General features: G+C 28.1%; 1 long non-coding RNA gene across 1 annotated transcript; it reads right to left on the bottom strand.

The window, feature by feature from the left end:
• Positions 1-1,684: 1,684 nt before the first annotated feature.
• LOC147812089 (uncharacterized) lies at positions 1,685-5,662 on the bottom strand. Its single transcript, XR_015433231.1, has 3 exons — positions 5,598-5,662; positions 4,995-5,036; positions 1,685-3,516 (listed from the first exon to the last, which is right to left on the bottom strand). It is a non-coding gene; the product is annotated as an uncharacterized LOC147812089 (long non-coding RNA).
• Between the last annotated feature and the right edge of the window lie 12,996 nt (positions 5,663-18,658).

Below are 18,658 nucleotides of genomic sequence, written 5' to 3'. Positions count from 1 at the left end.
ATGGTAGTTCGAGTTAAATTTTAATAATTTCGAACCAACTGATCACTTTTAATATATTGTCCTGTAATTAATAACTGATCAACATTGTTGTTCTTTTAAACAAAGATCAATAATGAATAAAAATAATTTTTTGAGGAAATATAATTAAATTTATAGTTAAGTCATAAATTATGAAGAATTTTAATATTTAATACTTATCTGTTTTCGCTTCAGTTATGTATTCCACAATATTATGGAGTAGGATCTTTAAATGATGAGCAACCATTTGTAGCGTTGTATATTTTTTTAATTTTAAAAGGCTGTTTTATTCAGATTCAAAGTGTTTTTCTTTTTAATTAAGTATTTTTAAATTATTTTTTTATTAAGTATATTTTAATTAAGTATTTTTTCACTAAGCATTTTTTAACTTGATAGACTAAGAATTTTCTTCCGTTCAAGAATTAATATTCAATAAAATTTAAACTTTTGTTATTTTTAATTGACTGCGCTAAGGTTTAATTGACTGCGCTATACTTTCAGAAGTTTATGATTTAAATTTTTCGAATGCAATAAACTATTGAGAGCACTTAAATTCCGAAGAATTATAAAATGAACATTAAATATGGATATTATTTAATATAAATTAATATGAAAATAGCAAATCAATTAATATAAATCTATAGTTAATTCCATTTATTTCTTGGCTGTCTGTGGTACTTTTTGTCCATGTCTGATGTAGCGTAACACTATCACTACCAGGTCCGTTGCCAGAATTTCTATTAAGTGGGCATCATGTATTTTTTTTAATTGATGACTGAATTATTTTAAATTTGCATGCGTTTTAGATATCTCCTACCTTGAATAATCAAACATTAATCTAATATGTATGATATACAATCTAGTACATATATCCCTATTGGAAAAAATTCCCAGTATAAAAATTTTGATACCGGCTTATGAAACACCGGTTCCGGTATGATACTGGATCCAGTATTATACCGGACCCAGTATCATACCGGAACCGGTGTTTCATAAGCCGGTATCCAATTGATCCCAGTATGATACCGGAACCAGTATCATACCGGAATGGGTGTTTCATAAACCGGTATCAAATTGATCCCAGTATGATACTGGAACCAGTATCATACCGGAACCGGTGTTTCATAAGCCGGTATCAAATTGATCCCAGTATGATACCGGAACCAGTATCATACCGGAACCGGTGTTTCATAAGCTGGTATAAAATTTATTCCAGTATGATATCGAACCCAGTATCACTAGTGTACTACACCCAGTAAACTGGGATGGTGTAACAATTTATTTTTAACACAAGTATAGTGAGGTACTACAGTTTAATACAGGAAGGTTAGTGAACTGCTCTGAATGGGAAAATAAAACATTGATACAAGTAAATAAATAAAGTCACCTGGTTTATACAGGGAACTAAAACACTTTGTCAAAAGCTATAGTTTGCATTATGTTTATAAAAATCAAATAAACTGTTTTTTTTTTAAACTTCTTCACAGTTAATGTAATTTTTTTAATAATTAATATATTAGAAATAATTGTCAATAAGATTTGAATCTAAAATACTACACAAAAAATGTTTTGCAGCAACATAAGAAAAGTGTAAGTGTATTCTTCAGATTTTATGAAAATTGATTGGGGATTAGAAAAATTATGTAATGAATAGCCAAAAACTGACTAAAGTCAAAATCTTAATTTTTATATCCTTTGTAATTACAAATTTGAATGATAAATTTTGTTAAATAAGCCTCGGAAATATTTGACAAATGCAAATTCATATGCACAATAAGGAGACCGTGTGAAGTGTATATATCTATAAATATAAATTTAAACAATCTAATTATAAAATTATGATTTCATATAAATCAATTATCTTTGGTTTACATTTGTAATTGATAAATAAAATTGAATGCAAATAACGCATATAATATATAATGTTCGAAATGCCGCAAAAAATATTTGAAATGAATCTAATTTGACACTGTTCATTTACTCTGAAATCAGGCATTGTAAAATATAATTATATAGTTATGTTACATTTTGATCAATGTACTTGCTTGCTACTATAGATTTAAATACAAACCATTTTAATTTTAGATATATTTGATATTTAAATTATAGTCAACTTTAATCATTCAAACATAATAGTGGTTAGAGTAGTAATTATAGCTACAAATAAAATCTTAAATGACACAAGTTATTAACTAATATAAATAAAAATTTTGAATTCTTTTACTCTGTCATTCTATTGACATTTTTCTTAAGATCCCTTGACTTAAAGCACAATTTGATATAGTCATTTTCTATTTGAAGTATTTAATTTTTATAATTTACTTATCACATAATATCTGAAAATTAAATTAGGAAGGAAAGTTATCGCCTACAAAAGTTAAATCTCAAGAGCGAATTATTTATATAACGACACATGTTCATAAATAATAAAATAAGCCTTAATTTTCGAAGGATTTTCTTATCTCACAATTATTTTGAACTCAACAAGATATAATTAATATAATAATTAATATACATACTGAATAAAAACACACGACACAAAATTAAAACTTTTAAACATTGAATATGACATAATTTAAACTCTGCCTTCAATAAGATATAAGAATTACACAATTACTAAATGATATAAACATTACCATAACAGCCTAAAAAATATTAATCTTCTTATAATCAAACGAAATCAGTATAGTCATATTTTAGTAGCGAAATAAAAAATATAGCATTCAAATAGTTGATTGATTCGCATAGTTAAAATATTATATCTTCCTTGTTGTGGTTAATTTTTACTTTTTACAAATGCAACCGTCGTTTGCAGGCCTTATCTGCGTCAACCATGTATGATTGAGCGCATGCGAGCATGAAATGGACGGACGTGTGAAGGTCTAGCGTCATACAATCGTTCCAAGCTTAATGGAAAGACATCTTGCTTTAGAGGATGAGATTTGTAGGACTTCACACCATTTTTCTCACACCATTCCACAATTTTATTCACAGTCAACTGCAGTTGACGTTCAATGACGCGCACATCAAATCCTGTACATTACACGTTCGGATCGTCAATATATCGTGAAACAAATACGGAAGGTGGCAGCACGTTCAAGATTTGTGATACATGAATAATGAAGAGTATGACACTTAAAACACTGCCTTGAGGGACACCTTCAGCCTGACTGAAGAGATCATAAAATGTAGTTCCCAACTTTACTCGAAAATACCGCTTCGACAGAAAGTTCTTGAGAAAGATGGGTAGATTTCCACGAAGTCCCATGTCATAGAGTGTCTTCAAAATTCCGTACCGCCATGTCCGATCGTAAGCCTTCTCAATATCAAAGAAGATAGAGACGAAAATGCACTTTCCAACAGTCACTTTTCCAGTCTAGTTGGAGGTTGTCTGGTTGTGCAGGATCCCTCACTTTTCTTTAATGTCGACCTCTTAGTAAAATTATCTATCTCACTTCACCAAAAAAGAGCCAGCAACAATATCTCCATTTAGAGCTCCTAATATAAACAAAATTTCAATTAACATTAATTGTAAACTAAACAATTTCAAAAAATCTCATTTTTGACATTGCATGCCTTATCTTTCAATATTATGCTTTATCTGTTTATGCTAAATTTTAGATTACAATGTTGATTAAGTTAATATTTCAGATTGCAGTGCTAATTCCATTAGACATTTTTAACATTAAGTAATATTGAAATACACAGACTGCAAATAAATAAAAGATTAAAATAAATTATTTTAAATTAAGAATAAACAGTTTATACAGTAAATTAACTAATTTATACATTTAGGGATACATTAGGGCTTAACTAATTTATACAGTAAAAACAATTTTTCAGAATAACTATTAAGTATGAAAAATACAATTGCAAATGCTACATATTTTTCAACTACTATACCAATCAATTATAAATATACTCAATATTTCAACTGGCTAATTGAAACTTAGATCAGCGCGACAATAGTAAGAAAAAATAATGGTCCACCAAAATTTTATTATTTTTGTAATTTGAAAGAGATTTCTAATAAAGGGAAGTTAATGTCTAACATAGGTATCTCTCATACTACCCACTTCTAGTTGACAACACAAAAGAATTCACAAACGCCCACATCATGAAAGCACATTACCAACCTACTTTTAGAGTGACTCCATGCAAAAATTTAAGTATGAATGATCTGAAGTAACTTTTGACCATTTTAGTTTCAGTACAGTTAGTTCAGTTCAGTTTTTAAACAGTTCAGCTCATAACTTTGTCTAAAGGTTAACATTTAAATACATTATCACGGCAAAGCATATTAAAGGTTTTAAACATAAAATTAAAATTTGAACTTTTCAGAGGCAGAACTTAGAAGTAAAAATATTGAAACATTTAAATCTGCATATACTTTTTACATTCATTAAAATCAATGAAGCATTCAGTTCCATTTTATAATTAATTTGTAACTATAATATGAAAACTTGCAAAAAGGCTTCACTAATTCAATTTATCAACAAACTGAATATCTTTATGTACACTGTATCACTTCTATGTACTAAGAAATATAATGAATTCAGGACTGCCAACTGCTATGTTTTTAGCAAAATGTTTTATTGATATTGTTAACTAAAACTTTCAGAATTCTGGGAATTTCGCAAACATCTTAAAAGCATCAATAAGGAGAAATTAAAACAAGAAAAAAAAACCTCCAGGCGAAATTAAAACAAAAACATTAAAGAACAGGACCAATTTAAAGAGTATAACTCGCAGCCATCCCAGCCAAATCTCTACTAGTCTTTCTTTTTTAAATAATAAATAAAATTTGTAAGCTTAAAATCTTTTAGGCATCTTGACAGTTGTAGCTGGTGTAATGGATCTTGACTCTGAAACATCCCTAAATGTAGATTTATAAAGGATAAAATAACTATCGAATTTTTAAAAAAAATTCTATAATAGTTTGCATGTTGAATATGTCAAGAACAAGAAAAACATACCTCTATTGAAATAAAAATAATAGGCTGTTTTCCAAATCATTTCTGAAAAAAAAAATTGATTTAGAAATTATACAATTACAAAATATATGTACACTATTAACTAGGCAGTAATATCAAACTTTTAAGTATCAACTACTTTGTTTTTAAAATGTTATTTTAGTTTAACTGAAACTTCATGGTACCAACCGTTAATAAAATATAATTATAATTAAATGCTTTAAAATAAAATTAAACATTAAAAATAACAAAAGAATTTGAGATTAACACTTAATTATATAACGCGAAGTTTCCACATATTATATAAAACTAAACAAATAATTAATTTGTCAATAACGGTGATATTAATGAGAATTTATGTAAAAAGAGAATTATTTCAATTAAAGTTTCATTAAGAAACCCAGGAAAAAACATTAAAAATACTTTCTTCTCATGCAATGGGGTCTCAATGCAATGAACCCCATATCAAATGCACATGCAGTAATAATTCAAGAATAATATATATGTCTTGATTACTTTAAATATTACTGAAGCATACGTTTTAACATTATTGTAACTAACAAAGATGCAAATAAAAGCAAGAAATAAAGATAAAAATACACTTACTAAAATATAACGCCTTTCTTCCCACGATGCTTCCATGATGTAAACAAGATTAGTTGGCTGTGAAGTTCAGACAGAGAAACGGAAAGAACTAGAAAAACTGAGCTGTATAGATGAGCTAGCGTGATATAGATTTAACGAACGAATTCATCGCTTCACGCAAGTTCGATGGATTTAACGAACGACTAAAAGTCGATTCTCGTCTTTTCGTGATTATTCGTTTCTGAATTAATCGCTCTTTTTCTCTTTTATAGATTCAATTGAATTAACTATATAGTAACAAAACAAATTTATTTATTTCATTCGAAAAAAGTTTAGTTTGTTTTATGATTTAAATTTATTAATCACAAATTTCAAAAACGGACTGAAATTTATAAATTAATGAAGGAGAGTTTTATGTTTGAAAATAAAAAGTTGAGAATTGAGATTTTATATCAATTTTTAATTTATGTAAACATATTTCCTTTGCTACGAAGTTGTTTTTGTTTGAAACCTGAACTAATTAATTTATTTCTCGAATTGATAAATTAGTTTCGGTTGGGAATAACATTGTTCTAGAATAAATTCAAATATAATAAATAAATAAATAAAAACATTTTGTAATAAAATTTAACAATTAATAATATTCTTTTATCATGATGACTTTGATTAAAATAAATTTTGTTAATCAAAAAATAAATGAGTAAATAAATAATAAACGAATAAAAACACAATCTATTATTAAATTACTTTTCTTGGAAAATTACTAACATTTAAATGACTTTAAGCAGATTTTAAAGTAATTAAAATGTGTAAAAATCTTACTCAAAAACTTCCTTTTTCTTCAAAATTATAAAATGATTTTAATATTTTTAAATATGTATTTTTTTCAATTAATGTATATAGTAAATATATGCTTTCACCGCCCTTGATATCGTATATGTAAAGAATTCTAATAAAAATCTAAGAAATTAAGTATTTGAAATAAGTATATAATAAAATAAAATAAAAAAACGAAGTTTGATAATGTCAAAACTGTTAGATTTCCAGAAAAATATGTACTTACTAAGAATGAAGCTATATTTTAAAACTACTTTAAAACTCCCAGTATGTTTGAAAACTGGTATAAAAATTTCCAGTACGATTTTATATCTCGTGTCGAAATTTCCAGTATGATCCATACTAGTTTTAAATTTCTGATATAGTGCCATACTGGTTTTACACTTTCCAGTATGGAACTATATTGGTTTTAAAATTTCCCGTATGGTGTTATACTGGTTTTAAAATTTCCCGTATGGTGTTATACTGGTTTTAAAATTTCCCGTATGGTGTTATACTGGTTTTAAAATTTCCAGTATGGTGCTATACTGGTTTTAAAATTTCCAGTATGGTGCCATACTGGTTTCAAAATTTCCAGTATGGTTATACTGGTTCTGGTATCATTTTTACTGGTTTTTGATACTGGTTTTAAGATTTTTTTCCAATAGGGATATATTAACTTTATTCAATAATTATTATTTTTTCCTTTTGAAAATCTTCTCGAGGATGGGGTAACCTCCTTTCGTAGCAGGATTCAAGTCCTGTGAAGATTTAAAAATTGTCTTCCACTCTTTTTTGACGATGAGTTAAAATGCAAGAAAAGAAAGATAAATAAACAAGACTGAGCATTTTGCATGTTTTGATGTTTTATTCATAAAAAAAAAATCACGTTGTCAAATTCAAGTATATGTTTCGTAGCTTTACAAAATCGAATTCTCTCTCGTACTGCAATTTTGATATTTATTAATATTTTTTTTGACGCAACAAAGAGAAAACTATTTTTTTTTAAAAATAGAAATAAGCACGACTTGTAATATTTCTTTTGTATGTCAATTATAAAGCCTTCGTTTACATACAATTCAGTGAAATGTAGGCCTTGTCAAATATGAGTATAATCGATGTTTTATTCCTCATATTAATCTTAGATTAGTTTTATGCTCTTGGTGATCTTGGTGAATTTTTCTCAAAATTTCATAGAGTGCTGCTTAATCAGTACTGTGCGGTATTACTGATTAAATTTTAGGGTTTTTGCTTCGCGGTGCTAGTTTTACCTTACAGTTGTTTAAGCTTCATAACGCTTGCGTATACATTAATGTAAAAAAAAGATCTCATTAACATGGAGGGATCGAAAATATGGTTAGTAATAACAGATAACGTATGATAAATGCTTCGCATATATCTTTAATTACATATGTGTGTGGGCATATAAGGAGGGGTAGAAAGTGTGAGAGGTATTTTTAAATGCCTCGAACATGTCGAGCAGTATAATTTTTGAGTCCGTATGTGTACTGTTATTCTAAATTCATTACGTTTTTGATAACTGTCAAAAATAAAGATTTAAATTTATATAACTTATTGGAAATTTCTACCAGTTTATATTTTAAAATGTTACAATGTTACTACTAATCTTCCAAGAGAATGTAGCATAAGCCTTACTTTAAAGCTTGTTCTTAATTAACTGAAGTTAATCCTAACATGTTTCCTTTAAGTCCTTTCAAAAAGTGCTACTTGTCAGGCAATGTTTTGGTAACACAAATATAATATAAATTCTCACAGAACAAAGTTTGCGTGTTGTTTAAATTCATCTTTTTGAAAAATGTTTCATTGAGTCAGTTATTGAAATATTTTCTTAATCACGGTTAGTTCAAATGTAAGCATATTTTTTTTTAAGTATAATCTAATTTTTTTAGTATAAATCAACGGCTATATTTAATAGTTTTACTTTTTAAAGTTTAAATTTTAAAAAAACCTCACGTTTTAAGAATTTATTTTTATTTTAATTGTTTAAGTTGTATTTGTATTCAGTTAATGCTTTTTCAAAAGTCATTTAGATGTAATTTAAGGTAAAACTTTCTTTAACTGAAAGAGAACAATTTTAGACTTTTAGAGTTATCATTAAATGTTTGCATCTAATGAAATTTTCCACATTTTCTTCTAATTTACATAAAAATGTATAAAAAAATTAAAATGTTTAGTTTAAATTTAGGTCTTCGTTATTGGTTTCTTTTTAGAACGCTTACAGAATTTTTACTTTTACTATTCCTTATAGGGTATTGATCATCAATAGTTTAAATACGTTTTTCATTCACATTTAACTTTAAATGTAAAAGTATAATTATTATGCTGATCAGCATTTATATATTTTAAATATTTAAAAAAATATATTCTTGAGGACACCTCTGCTGCTTGATAGATGCTTCAATTTTTTAGTGCAGTTAGTTTTTTTTTCAGTATTAAGTTCAGTTTTTACTATAAAGAGTGGAAGCATATGTGCAATTGTAAATTTCTGTTCTTTTAAGTGTTAAAAATTATATTGTTAATAAAATTCTAAGTTTTTTTTTAAATGTTTTGATTTTTAAAGTTTCTGCATGTGATGAGTCATTTTTGTAGGAAAATTAATATTTTATTTGGTATTTATCTGAAATTATTATTAATACACTGATGGCTTTAAAATTTTGAAAATGGGCAGGTTCTTAAAATCTGTCAATTTCTTTTGTTAATTACCTCTTTTGAAAATTAATTATAAAAAAAAAGAAGAAAAAAACATCTGCATACGGAAACTACAGTGCTGTTTCGAATAATCTTTAAAAGAAGTCAGCTGTAGCCCAAAATTTACAATTATTGTTTATTTAATGCTTTCTTTTTTTCTTCATGTGCCTGCCTGCAAAAGTAATTTAAGAAAAAAAATTATCAATTTTAAAACGCAGTTTTGTTACTCGTTTAGAAATCTGTGCATTGACGCCATGACATTCTTACTAACTTTAGTTTGTCTTATCACAATATTCTATTAGAAATAACTCCTTAGCAAGAAAGGTAACGTTTTATCATGAAATTAACTGTTTATTTTTCATATAACAGCAGAAATAAATTGGTAAAACATCCAAATATAGTTATAATCTAAAAGCTAATTAATTTAATAAAAAATATATGGTTATTTAAAGAAAATTTTAAAGAATGCATAAAAAGAAAACATAAATAAAGTATACATGCTTGCTTTCTTTTAAATTTTGGCGTCAGACTTAGTTTTTACCACCCTTTTTCATTAAATCATGCAACATTAAACAGTATTATTAAACCCTAAATTTAATCTTTTTAATCTAACTAACAGTATATGATTAGTCTCAGAGCTTGAAGAAATAGGAAATAAATAAAAATAAAATATAGAAAGGATCACAAAAAGGTGATTTTGAAGCTAAATCTCGGGCTGAAACTAAGAAATCATGGTAATTTTTCATTTGCCATAGTTTACATATTTTTTAAAACTAAACTTATATTTTGAAGAAATGAATTTTCGCAAAAAACGGAAATTAAGAACAACTTAGAGAATAAATGAAAATAAATTCGACAACTGTGACCTACCGAAGAGGCATTTGTTTTATTTCAAATAGCACAGAAAGTAGATTTATGATCTATATGTTTCTCTCAACCTAATTTGGTGATGCTATCAATAATTTGAAACACAATATCTTAAGTTTGAATTTTAGATGTAAGTTCGTGGATCCAAAATGATGAAATAATTTGTGTTTTATGCAAAAATTTTAATAATATCCGTTGCTTTTGCTGTGCTTCACTCCCAAATAAACATGTTTGTGGCACTTGCCTATGTAATGTATGCTTGAAATTCGTCTCATTTTTTACTTAAAGAAAATTAATAACTATTTTAGATATTATAGTTATTTTAAAGATTTTAATTTTTCTTCATAATAATGAAGAAAAAATAATAATGAAGAATAACAATAAAAAGTTAAAAATACGCAGTCCTCTTTTGTTTCAATTTCAACTTAATTTAATATGTGTGATACCCATTTTTGAAAATTTTTTTTTAAAATTTTTTAAGAAAGTTTTGAAATTCTTTTGGAATATTTTACGCAGGAAAAATTATGTATTCAAATTATTGAAGAAAAAAAAACGTTATACTGCAATAATATTCTTTCTTATAATCTACTTATAATAATCTACTTTAAAATATCGCAATAATATTCTTTTGATTATGAATCATGAGAAGTTAATTCCCAGAAATCATGATGTATATTAGCATAAGATTTAAAGATTTTTAATTGACACAAAAGAAACGTTCGCCTCTATGTTGATCTAGCGCTCTCTAGTATGCACGTAAGTTATTTTAAAAAAACTATAACAAGTATTATATAATAGTAAATTTAAAAAAATGCTGTTAAATATAGTTTTTAAAAAACTGAAAAAAGTTTCAGATTTCAATACCCAAATAGTTATATAATAATAAAGAAATAAATTTGATAAGGAAGAAAGGTAAAAAATAATTTTTTTTTTTACTTCAATGTATAATTTTTTTCAAAAATTAAATATATTATAATGCCAGAAAGTACTGAGTTAGGTGCATCAAGTATTTTATAAAACTAATCGAACAATGAAAAGAATATTCAGAATTTCAGTATGATTGGCAAAAGGCAATTACAAATATATTTTAATAATCACATATTCTCCCAGAACATTTAATATTCATGGAACATAAAATATATAAGACTAAGAAAATCATGTCATTACTTCAATTGTCATCTATTCCTAATTCTCCGTATCCAATTTGGCAGGGAAAGTTGTCAAATTTGTGTATGAACTTAACAATGTCGAGTGTCGAACTATAAAAATGACTTTGATTCCAGTAACCATTTAAATCGTAATTTTTAATCGCCCATGGTAAAAAACCATGCTTGGAAGTTTCGTAATGAAAATTTTATAGTAAAAGAACTCTTAATGCTTGAATAGAGAAGGTCTTTCGAAAGAGAAAGGGTATTTTCAGCCACAAGAATATTTATTTAGTTGCTAATTGATTGCAAACAATTAGAAAATCATATGGACACCAGAAGTTAATGTGTTCATTCCCGTATGATCTAAATTTTTATCAGAAATCATTTTCTCTTATACTTCATTCAATTAGAATGAGTTCTCCGTTGTTAGCTATTTACTTTTAAATTTTAGAGGCATACTAGTAATCAAGTTATAAGTATATCATTAATAAGCAACTTAAAGCAGGTAATTTTTTGAGCTGCGTAAATTTTTTTTGGATTTGTTTAGAAGTCCTTTACATTTAGTTGAACTTTTTCTCATTACTGACATATTTAAGATTATAGGAACCTTTTTTCCTCTTGTACATAATACCCATAGTTACTTTTATAGATTTCAACGATCGTTCCCGATAGATCTCGTGTTTTCCTTTCCCAACACAATATCTTTTAAATCTAAATCATAGTTCTTACTACTATGATTAACTGTTAAAAAATATATATGCTTTCTGAATGCCAGTTTAAGAAATATATTCTTGTGAATTCTTAAAAATTTCATATGAGTTGATCATCTTTGTATTAACCTTGTTTTTTTAATTGCTCGTGATAAAGATCTGTTTTTGTTTGTTGGCGATTTTCAAAGAATTTTTATATGTTTGGGGAATTGATTTAACGGATCACCGAATATTTTTTTATTCTCACTCAATGATAGAACTAAATATTTCAATGGTTTAAAACACACAAAAAAGATTCGAAGAAAACTATTAAAAACTGATGCCAAAGATAAGATACATTAAAAATAATTATGTGAATAATTTTTAAACTATTAATATTATAATGTCATTTGTTTTAAAAAGATTTTCTTAAATTTTTTTTATTGTATTTTTTTTACAGTGTATCATTTCATTTGTTTGTTAATTTCAATTACTAGACCAGACAGTTTCCATATTGCTTGCTGAATGCTAGTTTACTGAAAATATTCGTGTGAACTCTTGAAATATTTATATTAGTTATGTTAACTTAGCTCGTGGTAAAGACCGATCTGGCGATGCTCATATCAGACATAAATTTGAATGTTGCACTATAGTTTATTTTTACAAGAAACTCCGTATATTTATTCATTATTTTTAACATTATACATTATTCCATTATTATACTTTATTCCATTATCGTTTTGGTGGCTTCTTCTTTCTGAGATGGATGACATTCTTGAAGATAAGTATTTAAAAGTAGAATTTTACAAACGTACTTTTCACATTATTTACAGTGAGAGTACTTAAATTTTAAAAAAAATATCTATCTCCATAATTATTTCATAAAAAATCATTTTTGAAAAAATTAAATTGAAAATGACAGATTGGGTTTCACTGTATTTGCACAATATCCTTCTAATACAATACTGTTGATTTCTCTTTTTTTTTGTAATTGGACAAATTTCTTAGTTTTGAAATGCGAAGAATGCAATTTCTCAATATTGGTGGTTTGAGGGATTTCATTTGTTTTTGAAATGATAACTGCAAATTTATTAATATAATAATCTAATTAAATAAACTGAAGTATATTATAATATATCAAAAGCTTAAAAAATCCAAAGTCTTTGCATAATTTAAACTCAATCATTCATTCGATGAATTCCAACGAACAATCTTTACTTATTTGATTGACTACATCAATAGATATTTTTTTCGTTGTTCTCACTCATTGGTAGAACTACATATTTTGATGGTTCAAAATATTGAAAGGAAAGTGTCAAAACTGATATCAAAGACAAGATTCATTAAACAAAATATTATCCGATTAATTTTTAAAGTATTAATGTAATGTAAAAAATTTTTTGTAGTAAATTTTGTAAAACAAATTTATCTTCAAAAATGAATAGTTTATTTTATGAGGTTTATTTAAAGAACTAAAAAGTAGTGTTTGTGCCAGTTTTATGTTTTAAGTTTTTTTCAAAGCTAAAAAAATAATGCACGCATACTGTACTCTAAATATTCAAGGTTTTGTAATTTTCGAGAGTATTGAGATAAGATTCAACTGTATTTTTGCATAAGTGATTAACCATTTTTTATATCTGAGATGTTTCTCCTCAAGTATTTTTTTAACACTAGGTATATTGCATTTATGTATTTAATTATGGTTATGTATTTAATTATGGTTTTAATTACTTAAATTGAAAAAAAAAATAAGAATACCAGAAAAAATTATTTTGGGATAAAATGTTGATGTATTTTGATTATTTTAACTTGAAGCAATGGTATTGTTATTCTTAAAATTTTTTTTACATTTCTCATGAAAACTAATGAACATTTTAAGAAAGCTGAAAGTTTTGGAATCACCCCCAAATAGGTCATGCTTAAATCAAACAGTTGAAAGAATTAACTTTTAGTTGGGTCACATAGCTGCAGATATTCCAAAAATAACTTTTTTATGTAAGGACCAACAACAGATCCCTATGACGAGGAATTCAGAAAAACCCTGCAATTTGATATCATTGAAAGTACGAAATGAGAGGAATAGTATAATCCAAAGAAGCATAAAATAGAAATTGTATAACTCTGTGGACAAAAAAAAATTTTGATACGAAAAAGAAACTAATAAAATGTTCTGAAAGACTGTTTACACGATATGAAAGTAGCTTATAGATACAATTAGAAAATAGTTTAGTTAACAAGATTAAAGAATATTGATGGTCTTATTCAAAAGACTGTGTGATAATGTTTACTGGAAATAAAACTAAAACTAAAATATGTTCCACAAAATATAAGAGGAAGAAAATAAATACAAAGAATTTAGTATTTCCTCAATTGATCAACAATTAAAGCTAATATAGAAATGTACTGTTACAGTTGCGGCTAGAATACGGTGTAACTAAAATGAATCACCCATAGGGAAAGTAGAATTTGGACAGTTACAAAATATTCCCCGGAATAGAATGCCACAGTGTTCCAGAAATTGTTCCATAGCAACTAGAATATGGTGTCACTAAAGTGAATCATGAGAGTGGCAAGTAGAACCTGGACAGTTAAAAAATGTTCCCCTGAATTTAATGGAGCATTGTTCTGGGAATTGTACCATATCAAAGAGAGTATGATGTAACTAAAATGAATCACCCATAGGGAAAGTAGAATTTGGACAGTTACAAAATATTCCCCGGAATAGAATGCCACAGTGTTCCAGAAATTGTTCCATAGCAACTAGAATATGGTGTCACTAAAGTGAATCATGAGAGTGGCAAGTAGAACCTGGACAGTTAAAAAATGTTCCCCTGAATTTAATGGAGCATTGTTCTGGGAATTGTACCATATCAAAGAGAGTATGATGTAACTAAAATGAATCACCCATAGGGAAAGTAGAATTTGGACAGTTACAAAATATTCCCCGGAATAGAATGCCACAGTGTTCCAGAAATTGTTCCATAGCAACTAGAATATGGTGTCACTAAAGTGAATCATGAGAGTGGCAAGTAGAACCTGGACAGTTAAAAAATGTTCCCCTGAATTTAATGGAGCATTGTTCTGGGAATTGTACCATATCAAAGAGAGTATGATGTAACTAAAATGAATCACCCATAGGGAAAGTAGAATTTGGACAGTTACAAAATATTCCCCGGAATAGAATGCCACAGTGTTCCAGAAATTGTTCCATAGCAAATAGAATATGGTGTCACTAAAGTGAATCATGAGAGTGGCAAGTAGAACCTGGACAGTTAAAAAATCTTCCCCTGAATTTAATGGAGCATTGTTCTGGGAATTGTACCATATCAAAGAGAGTATGATGTAACTAAAATGAATCACCCATAGGGAAAGTAGAATTTATTTGGACAGTTACAAAATATTCCCCGGAATAGAATGCCACAGTGTTCCAGAAATTGTTCCATAGCAACTGGAATATGGTGTCACTAAAGTGAATCATGAGAGTGGCAAGTAGAACCTGGACAGTTAAAAAATGTTCCCCTGAATTTCATGGAGCATTGTTCTGGGAATTGTACCATATCAAAGAGAGTATGATGTAACTAAAATGAATCACCCATAGGGAAAGTAGAATTTGGACAGTTACAAAATATTCCCCGGAATAGAATGCCACATTGTTCCAGAAATTGTTCCATAGCAACTAGAATATGGTGTCACTAAAGTGAATCATGAGAGTAGCAAGTAGAACCTGGACAGTTAAAAAATGTTCCCCTGAATTTAATGGAGCATTGTTCTGAGAATTGTACCATATCAAAGAGAGTATGATGTAACTAAAATGAATCACCCATAGGGAAAGTAGAATTTGGACAGTTACAAAATATTCCCCGGAATAGAATGCCACAGTGTTCCAGAAATTGTTCCATAGCAACTAGAATATGGTGTCACTAAAGTGAATCATGAGAGTGGCAAGTAGAACCTGGACAGTTAAAAAATGTTCCCCTGAATTTAATGGAGCATTGTTCTGGGAATTGTACCATATCAAAGAGAGTATGATGTAACTAAAATGAATCACCCATAGGGAAAGTAGAATTTGGACAGTTACAAAATATTCCCCGGAATAGAATGCCACATTGTTCCAGAAATTGTTCCATAGCAACTAGAATATGGTGTCACTAAAGTGAATGATGAGAGTGGCAAGTAGAACCTGGACAGTTAAAAAATGTTCCCCTGAATTTAATGGAGCATTGTTCTGGGAATTGTACCATATCAAAGAGAGTATGATGTAACTAAAATGAATCACCCATAGGGAAAGTAGAATTTGGACAGTTACAAAATATTCCCCGGAATAGAATGCCAGTGTTCCAGAAATTGTTCCATAGCAACTAGAATATGGTGTGACTAAAGTGAATCATGAGAGTGGCAAGTAGAGCCTGGACAGTTAAAAAAATGTTCCCCTGAATTTAATGGAGCATTGTTCTGGGAATTGCACCATATCAAGAAGAATATGGTGTAACTAAAGTGAATCATCCATAAGGCAAGTAGAATCTGGACAGTTACAAGATGTTCCCCTTAATAGAATGCCACATTGTTCCAGAAATTGTACCATAGCAACTAGAATATGGTGCACGAAAGTGAATCATCCAAGTAGCAAGTAGAATCTGGACCGTTACGTTATATTCTACTGTATAGAATGCCACATAGTTCCAGTAATTGCACCATATCAACTAGAATATGGTGCAAGTGATTCGCCTAAGTGGCAAGTAGAATCTGGACACTTACAAAATGCACCCCTGAATTGAATACCGCATAGTGCTGGGAATTGCACCATAGCGACCAGAATATTTAAAATTTTTTAATCTTTCTCTGAAATATATACCAGATGGTTTTACCAGAACTACATCATAAGAATTAGAATGTGAATGATCACTTATTTTTCCTCTAAAATAAAAGCAGCATGTTTCTAAGGGAAAATCTTTATTTTTTCACTAAAATAAATGCCTCTTGGTTCTACAAGGAGTGAACCATAGCAACTAGATTTAGTTAAGATGAAAACAGATTTTAATTTTCATGAAAATAAAATCTGAGCGCTTGGAATGTGTTAGTGGAACTCTCACATGACTAGTTGTACTGTTTTAAAGGCTAAGCTTGTAATAGCTGTACTGTTAGGTGTCCATGTTTCAGAAATAGAAATATGGACACCTAAATTGTTAGTAGTTGCAGTTTTAGTTTGACTGAAACTAAATGAAGAGATTAATGACATGACCGATTAAAAAGACAGTGGAAAAAGAGTGATAAAAGAATTAAACTTAGAAAGTGCTCTTAATCAGAAAAAATGCTCCCCAATATATTTTATTTTGAAAGAGAGAGCTAACTCAATTTACCAGAGTATTATTTCTTTTACGCATACAATGTCTAAAAAACTGTACGATGACCTGTGGATCTGTGATGCAGCTTTTGAAGTTTTACTTTGAAATCTCCAATTGTAAAAACCATTAAGAATAGAAGAAAATATGTAAGAAGAAAGAAGATTTTATTCATTAGAAAGACGGAATGCTGAGCATTCGGAATGGATCAGTTAGATAATCCATCCCACATTAAGTCCTGGAAGAAAGAGAACCAAGAATAAAATATATCAAAAACAGAATTTGAGACAGTTAAGTTGTCAATAGTTCCAGTTGTAATTTAAATGAAACAAAATGAAGAGAGAAGATTATATAGACTGATTGGTAGAGTGATACGAAAATTGATGATGTCCAAAAGAAGGAACTCAAATTTTGGTTCTGCCATCCAGGACTAATAAACCTTAGCTTTGCAACAACAAAAAATAGAACCGAAGTTGCCAGTCAAATTATTTTTGCTTGGAAAAAGTGGGGGCAGTATTTTACCATCCCTTAATTTTTGACAGTATTTTATCATTCACGTCATCAATATCGAAGGAACTGTTTGACAAATTATTGATCTCTGTCTCAGTCTTTCAATTTTCACTCTGAAATGTCCCGTTTAATAAGTTAAAAAAATATGAAAATAAGGTTTCTACTCTTAATTCTAGTCCAATAATGTAACATCATATCAAACAAAAAAAATAAATAAATTGACAGATAAAGTAGTTGCAAATAGCCTGAATTCCTTTGAAAGAAAAGCTTTTGATTGAAAAGACAGTGTTTGAACGACAGTTAAAGTGATTGTATCCATTGACTGAGTGCAGAATATACTAATTTTAAAAACAAAGAAAGAAAAAAATGTGTTTTAACCAAATTATTTTAGTCGTTTGAATCTGTAGCTAAACAATGTAGCACAATACTGTATACCCAATTGTGTGTGAAATGTCCAAAAAATGTATTGACAAGGAGATGATTTCTGCCACAGCTTTAGGTTTGGCTCTATAAGATATCCAGCTTTAAAAATAAGTGAAATTAGTCGATCAGAAGATACATATTTAAATGAAGAATATTTAGAGAAATGTCTCGACATGTCCTCTAAAGATTTTTTAGATTATCAGACAAAAGCAGCTTTGACCCAACTCCCACACATGAAATGCCTGCTCCATTTAACCGAACTATTGATGCTGAATAACAGAGACAACGAACTAAATAAAATGGGGGTGATTAAATAAATTAGACTATTTATAAACTCACTGGACAATATGCTTTAGTTAATTTATTACATTCTTTTTTTTAAATTCTTGTAATCTTGAAGTGCTTTCTCTTGAAGTGTTTTCTTTGTAAATATAAGGAATATTTTGTTACATTTTTTAATTTTTATGGAGGCATGTGAAGTGTGTTAATTTATATACATATTTATTGTCATATTCAAAATGTGGCATATATTATGTTTTACTTAGTTAGTAGAGAAAACTGTTAATATTCTTTCAGTAGCA

The sequence above is a fragment of the Parasteatoda tepidariorum genome, chromosome 4 (assembly GCF_982258835.1).
Source record: "Parasteatoda tepidariorum strain Cologne lab strain chromosome 4, Ptep-v5.0, whole genome shotgun sequence".
In the NCBI taxonomy this organism is placed as follows: Eukaryota; Metazoa; Arthropoda; class Arachnida; order Araneae; family Theridiidae; genus Parasteatoda; species Parasteatoda tepidariorum.
The sequence above is the reverse complement of the archived record's forward strand: the minus strand, read 5'-3'. Positions and strand labels throughout refer to the sequence as shown.